The sequence below is a fragment of the Plectropomus leopardus genome, chromosome 1 (assembly GCF_026936395.1).
Source record: "Plectropomus leopardus strain MGB_pleo_1.0 chromosome 1, ASM2693639v1, whole genome shotgun sequence".
NCBI classification, from domain to species: domain Eukaryota; kingdom Metazoa; phylum Chordata; class Actinopteri; order Perciformes; family Serranidae; genus Plectropomus; species Plectropomus leopardus.
This window is the reverse complement of record NC_142176.1, coordinates 44,107,940-44,121,738: the sequence shown is the minus strand read 5'-3', so window position 1 is coordinate 44,121,738 and position 13,799 is coordinate 44,107,940. Positions and strand designations below refer to the sequence as shown.

General features: G+C 39.1%; 1 protein-coding gene and 1 long non-coding RNA gene across 4 annotated transcripts in view; one reads left to right on the top strand and one right to left on the bottom strand.

Annotated features, from left to right (window-relative positions):
- large2 (LARGE xylosyl- and glucuronyltransferase 2) overlaps positions 1-13,799 on the bottom strand; it is a 151,605-nt gene that overhangs the window by 69,019 nt on the left and 68,787 nt on the right. The gene's annotated exons all lie outside the window — the stretch shown is intronic.
- On the top strand, positions 966-10,321 carry LOC148190488 (uncharacterized). The gene is made up of 3 exons (XR_015777363.1): positions 966-1,096; positions 5,524-5,739; positions 8,477-10,321. It is a non-coding gene; the product is annotated as an uncharacterized LOC148190488 (long non-coding RNA).

The window sequence follows — 13,799 nt, the reverse complement described above, 5'->3', positions numbered from 1 at the left end:
ACTGAACTGCCTATTTCTCTCCTAATAATTTTTCAGAAATGTTTTTCAATGCCCTGTTTAGCTGTAATAGCTAAAGTTTGTGAACATAAAGTGGGCGCCATCCTGCTTCCTGATAACGGAGGCCAGAAAATGGAGATCAGACAGTAAACTAAGCAGAGCTGATCAAATATAAGCCAAGATTCTCTTACTGAGTTGCATACTTCTCACCTCAAATGTTTTCATGAATATTTATTAGCTTACTGTTTAACTGGAACACAGGATCCAGCCGGCCGCCATTGTTTTACACAAACCATTTTACATTACCTCACCAACCAGCAAGAGCATTTACTGATATGATAAGGCGCGCTGCATTCTGGTATTTGTAGGTTTTCTACCTCCTGGGCAAAAGTTTTTCTGTTTTCTCTGGTCATGTAGCACCAATTTCAAAAGTATTTGTGTCTTTCTGCTGCAGCATTGACAGCCTAGGTTTATGTCAGGCTGTTTTTATAATAACTGAGATTGAAATACTAATAAACTTTAAATTAAACCTCCACATTGGTAAATTTAACCTCAGATTATGTTACTTGCCAGTCAAATAAAAACACATGGATTTTATGGACCTTTTCAGAGAACCCCAAATGAGTTTCAAACAAGCCAAGGGTGTACTAAGGAGAAAAAATAAGTTTAACAAATTTAAATTTCTCATATTCATAAGAAACCACACAGGGAACAATTTTCATATCAGAGCTCAAATTTGAATTGTTGTCACCAAAACACAAAGATTTTCTAAGTTCATTGCTGATCAAATATTCTCAAAGAATTTCATCTTATTTACTTAGTTTGGGACACTATTGTTGAACTGTAACTAGTCCAGTTTAAACCAGGAATAACTACTCTAGAATGAGATCCTGGTTTAATATATAACCTGTCCAGGAAACTGGCCTTTGATGTTGAGTTCCTCTGGCTGTGAGCTGCACACTTCCTGACCTGGTGCAGATGCCATTAAACAAACACCCGGGGTACCTGCAGTATTTGCTCGCAGCTTTGGGTTTTCCAAAACGAAGAAAGATTTAGTTCTAAGATAATTTATCCCGGCTTTTCCTCATGAGGCATGAAGGTAAGTTCCAGGAACAAACACATCATGACAGAATGAGTGGTCTTTAATTAAAGACTACACAGAGCCACATTATGCTTGGCAGTGCCAGGCTGGTCGGAACACACTGCATGCCTGAGCTAATGAAGCTCCGCTGATAGATGCTTCATGAAGGATAGAGATCAGTGGAGTGGATCAGCAGGGAGGCTTGGAACAGAATGCAGCTCTTATCTCCTCTCCAAAAAAAAACTTGCAATCTTACTGAAGTTGTTGCCTCGGGGAAAACTCTATACCACACATGAGCGATTCCTGGGACTTCTGTAATCACCTTCTGAAATGTTAACTGTGTGCAGAGCCCAAGCCTGCTTCAATCAGATCCTCACCTTTTTCAGGTTATTGCAGGTAGGGTTCATTTTGTCTGCTATTTCTTTTTTAGTCTTAGTCTTATGTCAAATGGTGTTGCTAGTTTTTATCATATTTAATCAACTGCAGCCTGTTTTTTTCGTGTTGGTTGACTTCAAGTCTTAAAGAAAAGCAAAGCTACCTTGGTGACTATAATATCCACAGTTTTCATACTGCTGACATTATAGTCTTTTTTAGTCACCAGATTGTACTGAATCAGAATCAGAAATGCTTCTGATACTGGCTAAAATGCTGTATCGTGAGACTATGCACATTTTCAATACCATATATTTTTAAAAAATAAAGCAGTTTCACACCTGAGTAAAACTGCAGTTTTACCGAAAATCCATTCTTCTCCACAGCTCTAAAACAGTGACCAACACAAAGAGTTACATTGTGCAGCCCAAAGTAACTATTGTTTTATAACAGCGAAGAATAACTTATTTCCAGTATATAATTAGCTGTTGGCAAACTGTGGGCATTTTAGCAAAATTTTATGTTGAAATGTCCAACAATAACAGTGCACAAGCCTCATGGGCCCGATAATGCGGAAGATCAAAGTACTTTCAAACGCAAAAATAGCGTTTTTTGCTTCATGTGCTACTGAGCAGCTCTTATAGTAAAGAACAGGGCCCCGCCCCATGCTGTATCCAAATCTTCTTAATACCTCCATGGGTCTGATGGGATAAATTAAAGGTCACACCCCTCCACACACATACAGGCACAGCTTGTGTTTGGCATGTAAGCATATTTCAAGTTCTGTAGGTATGAGACCTCCACACAACATTTCAAAGTATGTTTTACTTTTGAATAACCCTAACCCTAACCCTGACTAAAATATAATATTATGGTTTTTTTAACAAAGATAAAAGAACAATTACTTATCACAACAAACAATAACATATTCTCTAAGTCATCACTGGCTCCAGCCCATTATCATTCGAAGTCATCAAATACCGCCACATTGACAGTGCTCTGGATGTAAGATCCCAATGGTGAAAGGCCTCCTTTTGCGTCCACATGATACAACTGCTGGATGATGTCAGCTGAGAACACGGCCGGACAGAGCCGGTTGCAGTGTTACTGTATGCCGCCCATAGGTTGGACAGTACCTTCTGTGGCAGCCAGATATGTGGACAGGCAATGTCACACCCATAGAGAGTACAAGGGTGACTTTAGGGCAGGTGGGAGGGGTGGTAGATGGATCCAACAAACCCCCAACTTTTCATGTGGGAGTCTGGTGTTCATTTCCCCTTTTGAATGTGATGAGGGTTTTTTTCTTCACCTTACTATGTGCCTAACCTTAACATCTGTGCCAGCATGTGCGTTTCCTGATGTCCTGGCATTGGATACCATGTGATTTTGTTTCCTATATATGCAGCATGCAGCATGCAGCATGCAGCATGCAGCATGCAGCATGCAGCATGCAGCATGCAGCATGCAGCATGCAGCATGCAGCATAATCCCACCATGTGCATTTGTTGACATCATGATAGCGTCATCCCGGAATGTCAACAGCAGATGCAGAAGAATACCTATAGCATAATATTTAGACGCAGAATTCTATGCAAAGCAACAACATGTGATGACTTGGGATGAGAACATGTTTACATATCTCATAAATCTTCAACAACTGCAGCTCCCATAAAATTCTGACAAAGCGTCTGTGGTCAACAAAGTAATCTCTCTTGTGTCTTTTAAGTTTTATATCCACGAGAGAGAGAGAGAAAGGCACTGCAGTGTGAACTAGTATTTCTCCTCTGGGATAAAACCAGGTTTTAACAAACAGAGGTTGACAAGTCAACAACACTTTCAGCAATTTACTCCAAGAAAAAAACATCTTTTTTTATTGCCTGCTGTCCTCTGGCTTTGAGTTGTGCTGCTGTGAGAGGATCAGGTGACTGTCCTCTGGACAACTTGACAACTTAACATCAACACTTCTCACCTTGTTATGGGGTCAGAGGTCGTGTTTACTGGCCCACAGGGGGGTGTTACTGCAGCCTGGTAGCACATAAATAAGAGGACAGGGAGAAAGATAAAGAGATGGAGGCTCGAGTTTCCTTGGCGAACATAGAGGGAGTCTGGGGGGGGGTGGGGTAATGGGTGTTAGGGGATTCAGTGGACAGTGGAAGGAAGGGGTTAGGAGCTGGGTTTCCCCGTAACACCTGCTGCACCTCTGTCCTCCTCCTGACATCCAGGGAAATTTGTATTGTTCAAACTCTAGACTAACCAGTATCCCCGTATTATGGTATACCAGGGCATTTAGAAATCCCGAGGGTATGTTTATCAATACCGTCATAAATACAAGGACTCCTCTTTCTATTAAAATCATTGTGTGCAGTGCACAGCACATACCACCAGAGCTCAGACTACTGGTGGGGCAGGCAGCTGACCTGAAAGACACCACGGCACCTAGTTGTGGAGGGAGAAGTTACAGGACTGTAAACAGCTGGCGGCCAGCAGGCAGCGAGAGACCGTGGGGAATAATAATAATATATATGTTTGATTTTTTTTGCATCTAACTTTGTAAAATAAGGACTTATTTCTGCCGAACTGGAGCTGGTGATTGTTGGAACAGTGGATTTACTAACTGGATTACTAGAGTTTGAATAAAGTGTGTTTTATGATGAGTTAATGTGGCCATTAAGCCTTGTCAGTCTTCCATGACCAAGAGAAAGTTGAATTCAAAAGGTGTACAGTTGTATTTCTTTGTTTAACACTAGAACCGCCAACATTCTAATATCCCATAAAATGCATAACCCTTCTATTGTGTGTTTATTAGTCTGAATAGCTGAACTTAAGTCGCACACTTGCAGACTGGTTGCCCATAAACAAGAGGAGGTGTAGTGGATGATGAGGACAACAATAAGAAGATATTCAAATGCCTACCCAGAAGTGAAACTTCTTTTGGAGATTCCTTGGATGACCCTCAGGGTCAGCTAATGGACCTAACTGCCTTGTTGAACTTACGACTCTTGTAAGTAGAACTAAATTACGACAGATTTTATTGCCCGAATGACAGTTTGAGTTAACTTACGACTCATTTGGGGCAAGGGCAAGGAGCTGCAAGGAGCAGCAACCAACACATGACATATCTGCACATCTCCAGACTGTAAGAGAGGACTACATTAACTGATTTTCATATTCAAAGTAAAACATACTTTGAAATGTTGTGTGGAGGTCTCATACCTACAGAACTTGAAATTTGCTTACATGCCAAACACAAGCTGTGCCTGTATGTGTGTGGAGGGGTGTGACCTTTTGTAACCCCCTGCCAGCAGCGTGCTACACACTGAATGGAAAGACTCTTAGTACAGACTTGCATTTTCATATGCATCTCCTCTATCTGTATCTTAATTATCCTTCCTTTACACTATTGTGTGCAGATGCTATATTGTTTTGTAATGATGCAATTTGTGATTTTCTAATTATAGGTTTTGTTGATAGACCTTTGATCATATTAAGTACTTTCATACTTTGTTGTATTTTGATGCTAGTGCTTGTATACCTTTACTCAAATAGGATCTTTAACAACCTTTAATTATATCAAAGTGTTTTGACACCGTAGTATCACACTTACTTATTTTCACACATATTCGTTATGTTTGTTAAACGTGGTTGATACTATTTTCCTTAGTTAATGATCTGCCAAATAATTATTTGGTGTTGGTGTATTTGGTGTTTAAGTGTTTGGTATGGATCAGCAGAGGAGAGCGTCATGGTTTCAAATTTGATGATTTGAAGGCCTGTAGTGAACTTTATCAACACTTTAGGAAGAAATCAGATCTAAACAGTCAAAACAGTAGAAGTGATAGAAGGTCGTTTTGACGGTCAAGCACCCCACCCCTTTCTTCACAGGAGTTATAACCCCAGTGAAGTCAAAGGACTTGGGTCTTTTGGGGTTTTTTGGCTCTTTGGGGCTTTTGCCTCTCCCCCCTCCTCCTCCTTTGAGGAGGGGGTGGGTGCTTGCTTGTGCTGCAGACAAAGAGACAAAGAGAGACTTCAAATGAAACGAAGCCTGATAAGCTGTCATTGTGATCTCATCTCAGCCACATGAGGTGTCAGAAGATGATCCAGCTGTTTATGGAGAGATAGAGAGAGATGGAGGAAACAAACTCAAGCCAAGTTTGCAACATTCAAATCAACCGAGGCCAGCCACTGGAACCGCACAAGCGTAACCGAGCTGCCGTCCAGTGTCCTCACAAAGGCCACACTGCAACTTTGTGGAGTGAACCGTTTCCCCAGCATCGAGACTTCTGAGGAAGGTGAAATGCTCTTTCCTGTGCTTTTATGGGGTTGATGCTCTTAAATGATAAGGACACATAGGAAGTGTTTCGAGGTTTTTAAACTCTTTTTAATGTCAACTTATTGTTCCTGATAGCCGAAGTAGAGTCCCATTACTCCACTTCATCTTTATACCAATTCATGTTTCTGAGTCATAATTTTTCATTATGAGTTATAGCTACGTATTTTGGTATTGATTTATCAATTAATTAATAATTTTAATTAATGATAATTAATTAATACATCTATTAAAAACGCTACAGAGGAGAAAGGTCGCTAGCACCACACAATTCCATTGTCATTTACCATATACCCTAGTGAAATTTGAGGAAGCTAACAAAAAAAACAATTACCAAAAAATTTTTTTTAAGAGAGAGATTTATCTTTCAAACTCAGTTCAATTCAAGCTGTCAAGCAGTAGAAAAACTGGAAACCTTTCAGATTTTCCCCTGATCTACACTTAAAAAATTTCAAGTCAGCTGTGAGTTGGATGCTATGCCACCATGGTAATTTTTGTAATCATGTACAAGAAATGTTGAAGGATTCTTGAGCACACAAGAAGTGTCCCCTGTGAGGCCACTGCATTGGTTTCAGGAAAGAATATTAACAGGAACAGACATGGACAGCAGCTGCGTGAGCAGTTGTGTTTATACTACTTTAGTACTACATAGGTGGACATGTCCTCACAGGTGTACTTGGCATGTACAGTTTGCACATGGGTTGGTACAGTCATGAATACCTTTGCAGCTGATATACACAACAAAGAGAAATGTCATGAATGCCTTTAAGCAAAGATCGCCTTAAAATGTGCCCCATCTTCTCCATACTGTATTTATACTTTTATCTATTTTTCAGTATAACCTAACCTCTGTCCTATCCCCAAAATAAACCTAAGTTTTGCCAGCCCTGTAAAGGGGTGAAGACCTGAAAATAGAGTTACAGCTTCAGGGTTGTATGCCTCCACGAACCACTCAAGTTGCTTCTACCCCCCTCCCCCCCGGAAGACACCAGAAATTAGTGTCACCAATTCAGTATCTGAACAAATCTCTCTCCTTCTGTGTCTGAGTTTCGGTTTTAATAATGGCCAGAATGTGATTTATGCAGAATACTGTGATGTCACAATGTGGTTGACTTTTAACCTTTTGGAAATACATTATCAAATCTTAATCATTTTATCCTATTAGATACTTGCATAAAATTATTGTAAATTCATGTAAAAAAAATGTTCTGTGAGGCCCCAATGACCTTGACCTTTGAGCAATAACAGCCAAATTCTAATCGATTCATTCTAGTGCACAAGTGGACATTTGTGCCAAATTTGAAGAAATCCCCTCAAGGGGTTCTTGACATATCCTGTTCATGAAAATGAGACAGACAAGGTCACAGTGACCTTGACTTTTGACCAATTACCACCAAAATATAATCAGTTAATTTTTGAGTCCAAGTGGACATTTGTAGCAAATATAAAGAAATTTGCTAAAAGGTGTTCTTGAGATTGCATTCACTTGAATAAGACAGATGAAAGGTCATTTGGCCTTCGACAACTTAATATGATCAGTTCATTGTAGAGTCCTTTCACTTTTCAACCAAATTTAGACATCAAGGGACATCATTATTTAGATATCTTTTCAACAACCTAAAATAGACGTTTTTTCGCCTTTTACTTTTCAACCAAATTTAGATGTCAAGGGACATCATCATTTAGATGTCTTTTCAACAACCTAAAATAGATGTCTTTTCACCTTTCATTCTTTACCTAATCCAAATGTCTTCTAGACGTATGGCAATTACGTCTTTTCAACAGGTTTTTACAAGGGAACACACGCATCCCCCCACTAAAGGCACAAATCTTCCATTTGTTGATCAGGCAGCACCATCAGACAGCATTCTCCTTTAAGGACACCTACAAATCACCTACTTTAAATTCCGTAAGCAGAGGATCAATGTTTGATAGCACTGCAGAGAGTATTCTTCTACATCTCTCTCAGTGTAAACATGTGCTGCTCTCTGGCTCTGCGCTACCCACCCACACCGACTGTATAAATAATATGACAATAGACTCACAGTTTACAGATTCTCTCTCTCTGTCTCTCCATTTCTCTCTCTCTCCCTCTCTCTCTCTCTCACACACACACACATGCATATACACACACACACACACACACACACACACACACACACACACACACACACACACACACACTCACACACACACACACACACACTAGAGCTCTTCTGTCTGTTTCTCTGGGCTCCAGCTGCCTACATACTGCATATTCATATACACAGAGTCCGCTTCAGGACAGTAGAACAGGTCAGAGGTTCTACTGAGAATCTATTATAAGCCATCAGCTGATGTAGATTCACCTGCTGTTTCTGAGCAGAGATACAGGTTGATAATGTCCTTCAGAGTAAACACTCCATAATAAATCTGTGGGGGTTTGCAAGGTTGTCGATCGATACAGACAACTCAATGATCGGTCGGCCGGTTAAAAAACTTATTTTCTTGCACATAACTTTTTTTTTCTGAAACAACTCTCCTCCTCCCTCCAGAGAAACAACTCTTAAGAGTTTTAAAAACTTCTGTCATTTTTGCTGCAACATGCAGGGGGTTGTCCATGTTGTCTTTACTTCTTTTCCACTGCAGGCAGTTATTAAAAATGTAACTTGTTTACATCCATTGTCACAGAATCTTTCTATATCCACTGTTGTCTGCAGGATTTGAGGATGAGTCAAGAACAGTACGTGGATCTCATCACAACAAGGACGACCACAACAAACACAACATTAGCCACCGTTTTACAGCTGCATCCATCACCTGTTTGAGGTTCAAATCTTATGAAATGAAAAAAGCACAACAATTAGGGATGAGGATCATTAATTTTCATTGATATTGATACATAACAGAACTGGTTTTGCCTTTATTGCTAAACAAGTGACTGTTTCTTTTATATTGTTGGGAAAACAAATTTCTCACCCAAACAACTGTATTATTTAAGTTTCTCAGCAAAAACTACATTTTATTTTTCTTGGTGTTACATTTAAACACATAATGATGACGTTTTATTTACCTTTGCCTAATAGTCATTTTACTGAGCTGACCTTGAACATATCACAATGAAACCTTATGCAGCCTTGTTTATATGGCTAGCTAGCTGTTATTCTGCCAATTTCATCATCAATTTGAACACTGGATTACTATTCCTATGTGATGGAACTTGCTTCAAAGTTTGTCTGTGCTTACCACTGCTGCTGTGAGTGGATGATGATGAAGACTGTGCCAGCTGTGCAGCAGCAAAACAATTTGGCAGGTTGGGGATCAGTGCACTTGGATTACTTCAGACAAATAGTGTCTAGATATTTTGTGGTTTTATTATGCATTTTTTTAAAGTGTGAATTCTGGTCACCATTTGCTTGAGTTGTTTGTGAGATGAGTGCAACGTCTTTTCCCTGTGAACCTCCTGCAGTGTTTTGTGGACTATAAATATTCACCTGACTTTGTCTCAGGATGAGGATAAGTAGAAAATGACTGAATTTTCATTTTGGGTGAACTATCCCTTTAAACCAGGCAATCTAACTCGTTATCATAATTAAAATCTCTGGTTTAGACTCGCATTAAAGACTCTCATAAACTGGCTGTTACTTTCCCATATTTATTGTTTGTTGTTTTGTATGTTTTTCTAATTTTCTGTAATGTATATTTTTTATCTTATTTCTTAATTACTTCAATTCTTAAATGTGAGACACTGTGTTTAACATGTATTTAAATAAATAAATAATAAGGGCTGAATACCAGGACACTTCCCTACTGAGACACAAAATTTGATATTTGAGATTAAGTCATAATAACAGTGTGTCTTACTGATGGCTGGAAGAGAACACATAAACATATAAGTGGACTGGCATTCATCAGCAGCTTTCAGTCTGCATTTCGGAGCTTGTTGCCCTTTGATGCTGTGGGACCCTGTTGGGTCTCTTGTTAACATGGTGAGTCACATGCTGCTATTTCTGCGCAGCGTGCATCAATGGTGCTCTGACAGAAGTTGCTTCATGCTTTCAGGCTTCAATCATTGACTGATCTGAGGTCAGTTTAGGACACTGGTGTCAAAAACAAAAACTTTATCAGACCACTCTCTATGACTCAGTTGACAACTGATGTCAGGTTACCACATACATCCTGGTAGAACATGATTATAATCCTGTGATTTATAGATCTGCTGTACTGTTTGTAATCTTCGATGTGTTAAAAATCTCTTGAGTTGACTGTTCCACTGCATAACGTTACAGCTAAACTTAGATCCCATTTTTTTTACCAAAACTGGTGCATAGATGTGGGCTTTTTACACAGGGAAACCCAAAAAAGAAAGAAAAAAAAAGGCTATAGAATCTTTTTCCATTGCCAGGTGAACACAACTGTGTGCAGCGGCCAAGGTTACCTTTCTGTTCGCTTTTACTGGTGTGTCACGTTTGACGTCATCCACGCTAGAAAACAGGTTAAACAAAGGTTAACCTGCTTAAAATTGGCAACAGAATCCTTTCCCAGATGAGCATACCTTTCTGTGTGTGTGTGTGTGTGTGTGTGTGTGTGTGTGTGAAGGTCTTTTTTTTTTTTTGGTGTGCCACTTTCGACATCACGGACGGGCCAGAAAACATGTTAGTAAACAGCAGACAGCATCACGAAGGTCAATAAAAACTTTATGGTAGTTACTTTTCTTTATATATCTCTTACTTATTCAGTCTGTCTTTCATACTTAGTGCAAACTAATTTGTATCGCTGTTAAAGTGCTTGGGTGCAAACAAACAGTATTTTGTGCTGGCGCGTTATTGCCTCTCGCAGGCAAAGATGCCCACCTAGGTGTTTTATTTTCATCAATGCTGATCAGAGATGGAGTCCACAAATACCCATGACTACTGCAGAATCATCTAATGCGGCTGTAATATAAAAGCCAGATGTTACCAGTGTCAGTGGATTTTTGTGCTGTAGGAAAGGGGCTATAGTTTCCATTAACTAACCTGGACAACTGGATTCTGGAGCTTTTTTTGTTTGTTTATTTATCGTGAAAGACAGTAGGCTTTAATGTCACTAAAGATCATCTAAGAAAATACAGCAGGGGTGTCGTTAAATATTGATCATAACCGTGATGTTTATAAATGAAATACTGATATCATGTTATTAATACACATGATTATATTGTGTAATAATCCAGCACCTCTTAAATAATTTTTATGGTTTTGCATTCTCACTTTGTCACTCCCCCAATGCCATCTGGTTGCTTTTTTAACTCTTAAACACCTGGATAGACATCAGTTTCTTGTGCTATCTTCAGACGACTTGCACAAACGATCTAAACCTTGGAAACCAAGCAAATTGGTTTGATTTCTTTGGGGAAAAAAACATTGGCGAAAAGGCAATGACCAACTTGGCAAGAAATGTCCCACAAATAGCAAAAAGGGGGGTATTCAAAAATGATCAAGAAAACAGGGACAGATTTTGAGAAAACTATATTTTTAGTTGTTATAATTTTAGATTTAAAATTATGCTATTGAAAAAAAATGTGTACATAGATATTTTTCTTTTACATTTTCAGCACTTTTTGTGGGTAATTTTCTTTATTGTTTTTTTTTTTACTATTCTTATTTTTTTGCTTATTTTCAGGTAATTTTCTTGTAAGTTTTCTTGTTTATGAATTTATTTATTTTTTTACTCATTTAATAAGTTGCTCATTGCCTTCTTGCCATGTTTTTTAAAGCAATCAAAACCAATTTTGCTCAGGTTTCAAAGGGTTAACTATCCATCGCTCTATTTGTATGATTCTGTATTACACTTAAAGATACAGACTCACTCTGCACCAGCCTGCAGTTGTAGTCTGAGTGTAATTTATTGGCAAAAAAAGAGACGAAATGAACAATTTTGCATTTTTTTAAAAAAATTTCTGAAGATAGAACGACAATAACATAATGTAAACTCCTTTGGTTACGAGAATCGTGTAGTGACAATCTAATTTCATGCCAGTCCTAAAACAAATCCAGTTTTTCTTATTTGTTATAAGTTTTGTGTTGTGTTTGCACAGTGATTTATGCCAAGAAACAGCCCTATTTATTTCCTGAAAAGCTGCTTCATTTTTTCTATCCAGCCTTATCCAAGACTTTTTTTAGGGTTATCACTCATGCACACTTCTTGAAGTCATTTGGGCTTTTAATTTGTATTTTTTACATTTTCTGAAAATGCTTTTTTTTCCCACAATGATGAATCTCAATGACAATTTGTTTGTCTGGGAGGTAAGGAAGAGCAAGGTTTTTGTTGAGCAAGGTTTTTGTTGAGCAGTGCATTTTACACCTTTCTTAGGTGATGAGCACAAGATCTCACTGTATCTGTTACCACGTCTGAGAAGACCGTTTTCTTCCCTTCAAGATTTTACACGTGTTCATTCTGTTTTAACCCATTTTAACACCAATTATGCAACGGCACACATATCTGGAGAAGCTGTGAAATCCCATCCTCCCCCCTTTGGCTACTGATCCAACAGAAACCCTGTCCTGCCCTTTGAATCGCAGCGGGCTGAGAGGTGTTCTTTCTTTGAGGAATGCTGAAACAGCTTCATGATTTGATCTCGAGATTGTGGGCATGCCTTGGCACAAATGTCAGATACCAGAGGGCAAGAGAGAGAGAGAGGGCGTGGGGGGTGGCGGCAGGTGGAGGTACATGATTAAGTATAGTTGGGAGTTCATTTCCTCTGCACCTCTGCTAATGGCCACTACATTATTGTTACAGGTAAACTCTTTCGTGTTCCTGTTGTTCTGGCCAATGTATATGGGCCCAATAGAGACGACCCACTTTTTTTTTCGAAGGTGATAATGTCTTTCCCCGATCTGAACACTCACCATCTGATAGAGGAGGAGACCTTAACTGTCTGTCTCCCCCACCACGTTAGATAGATCAAGGCCCAAACCAAATACCTATTCATCAAAATCTGCAGTGGTAATAACTTCCTTTATACAGATTGCTGCAATATGTTTGTAATAGCCAATACCACAGCATTGTTTTATCAGATCATTGTCCAGTCCAAGTGGATCTATGCTTCCACAACAATGTGATGCCACAGCACAGCTGGCAGTTAGACCCCATTCTGCTTTAATGTCATAAGTTCAAACAGTATCTAAGTGAACAAATGTATTTAATAAGGGGACAGGTAATCTCTTACACAGCATATGAAAACAAACAGTGCTCAAAGCAGCTTGCAGAAATCTCACGGCACATTTTAAAGACTGACAATGATAATGCGCATTTCCCCAACCCAGCTGTCTTCAAGGAGAAGCTTCTGCTTCAGACTGAATTCAACAATATTTCAGCTATACAAGCAGAGAGAACCCTACTGAAATCCACACAACATCTATATGACCATGGGGAAAAGGCAGGCAAACTACTAACACACCAGTTAAAATGAGAAACTGTTAAACAGGCCATAACAGAACTGCATAAAGATTCAGACACGACATCCTGTAATCCACAGGCTATAAATGATCAATTCGAATTGTTCTATTCCAATTTATTCTTATCGGACACAAATGTGGAAACGTCCCAAATAGCTTAATTTCTTGAACCTTTAGACATTCCAACTCTTAGCATGGATATGAAAGCCTCTCTTGATAGTCCAGTATCAGTGAATGATATTATTCACGCAATCCAATCGATGCAAAGTGGTAAAGCGCCTGGCCCCGATGGGCTACCCACTGAATTCTGAGGCCTTTGCAAACAAATTGGCTCAAATTTTAAAAGTAATGTACAATGATGCATTCTCCAGCTGCCAGCTGCCCCAGTCCTCTCTACATTCTGAACTTCAACCAGAAATGAATGTCTCTCTGGATGCAGAAAGGCTTTCGGTCAGATTGAATGGAAATACCTGTTGATAATCCTTGAGAAGTTTGGTGTTGGGGCAAGCTTTTCTTAATTGGAAAAAAATATTGTATTTAAAACCTAAACTCTGTTTGCACCAACAACTTAAAATCTGGCTATTTCCCCCTCCATAGAGGAACCCGCCAA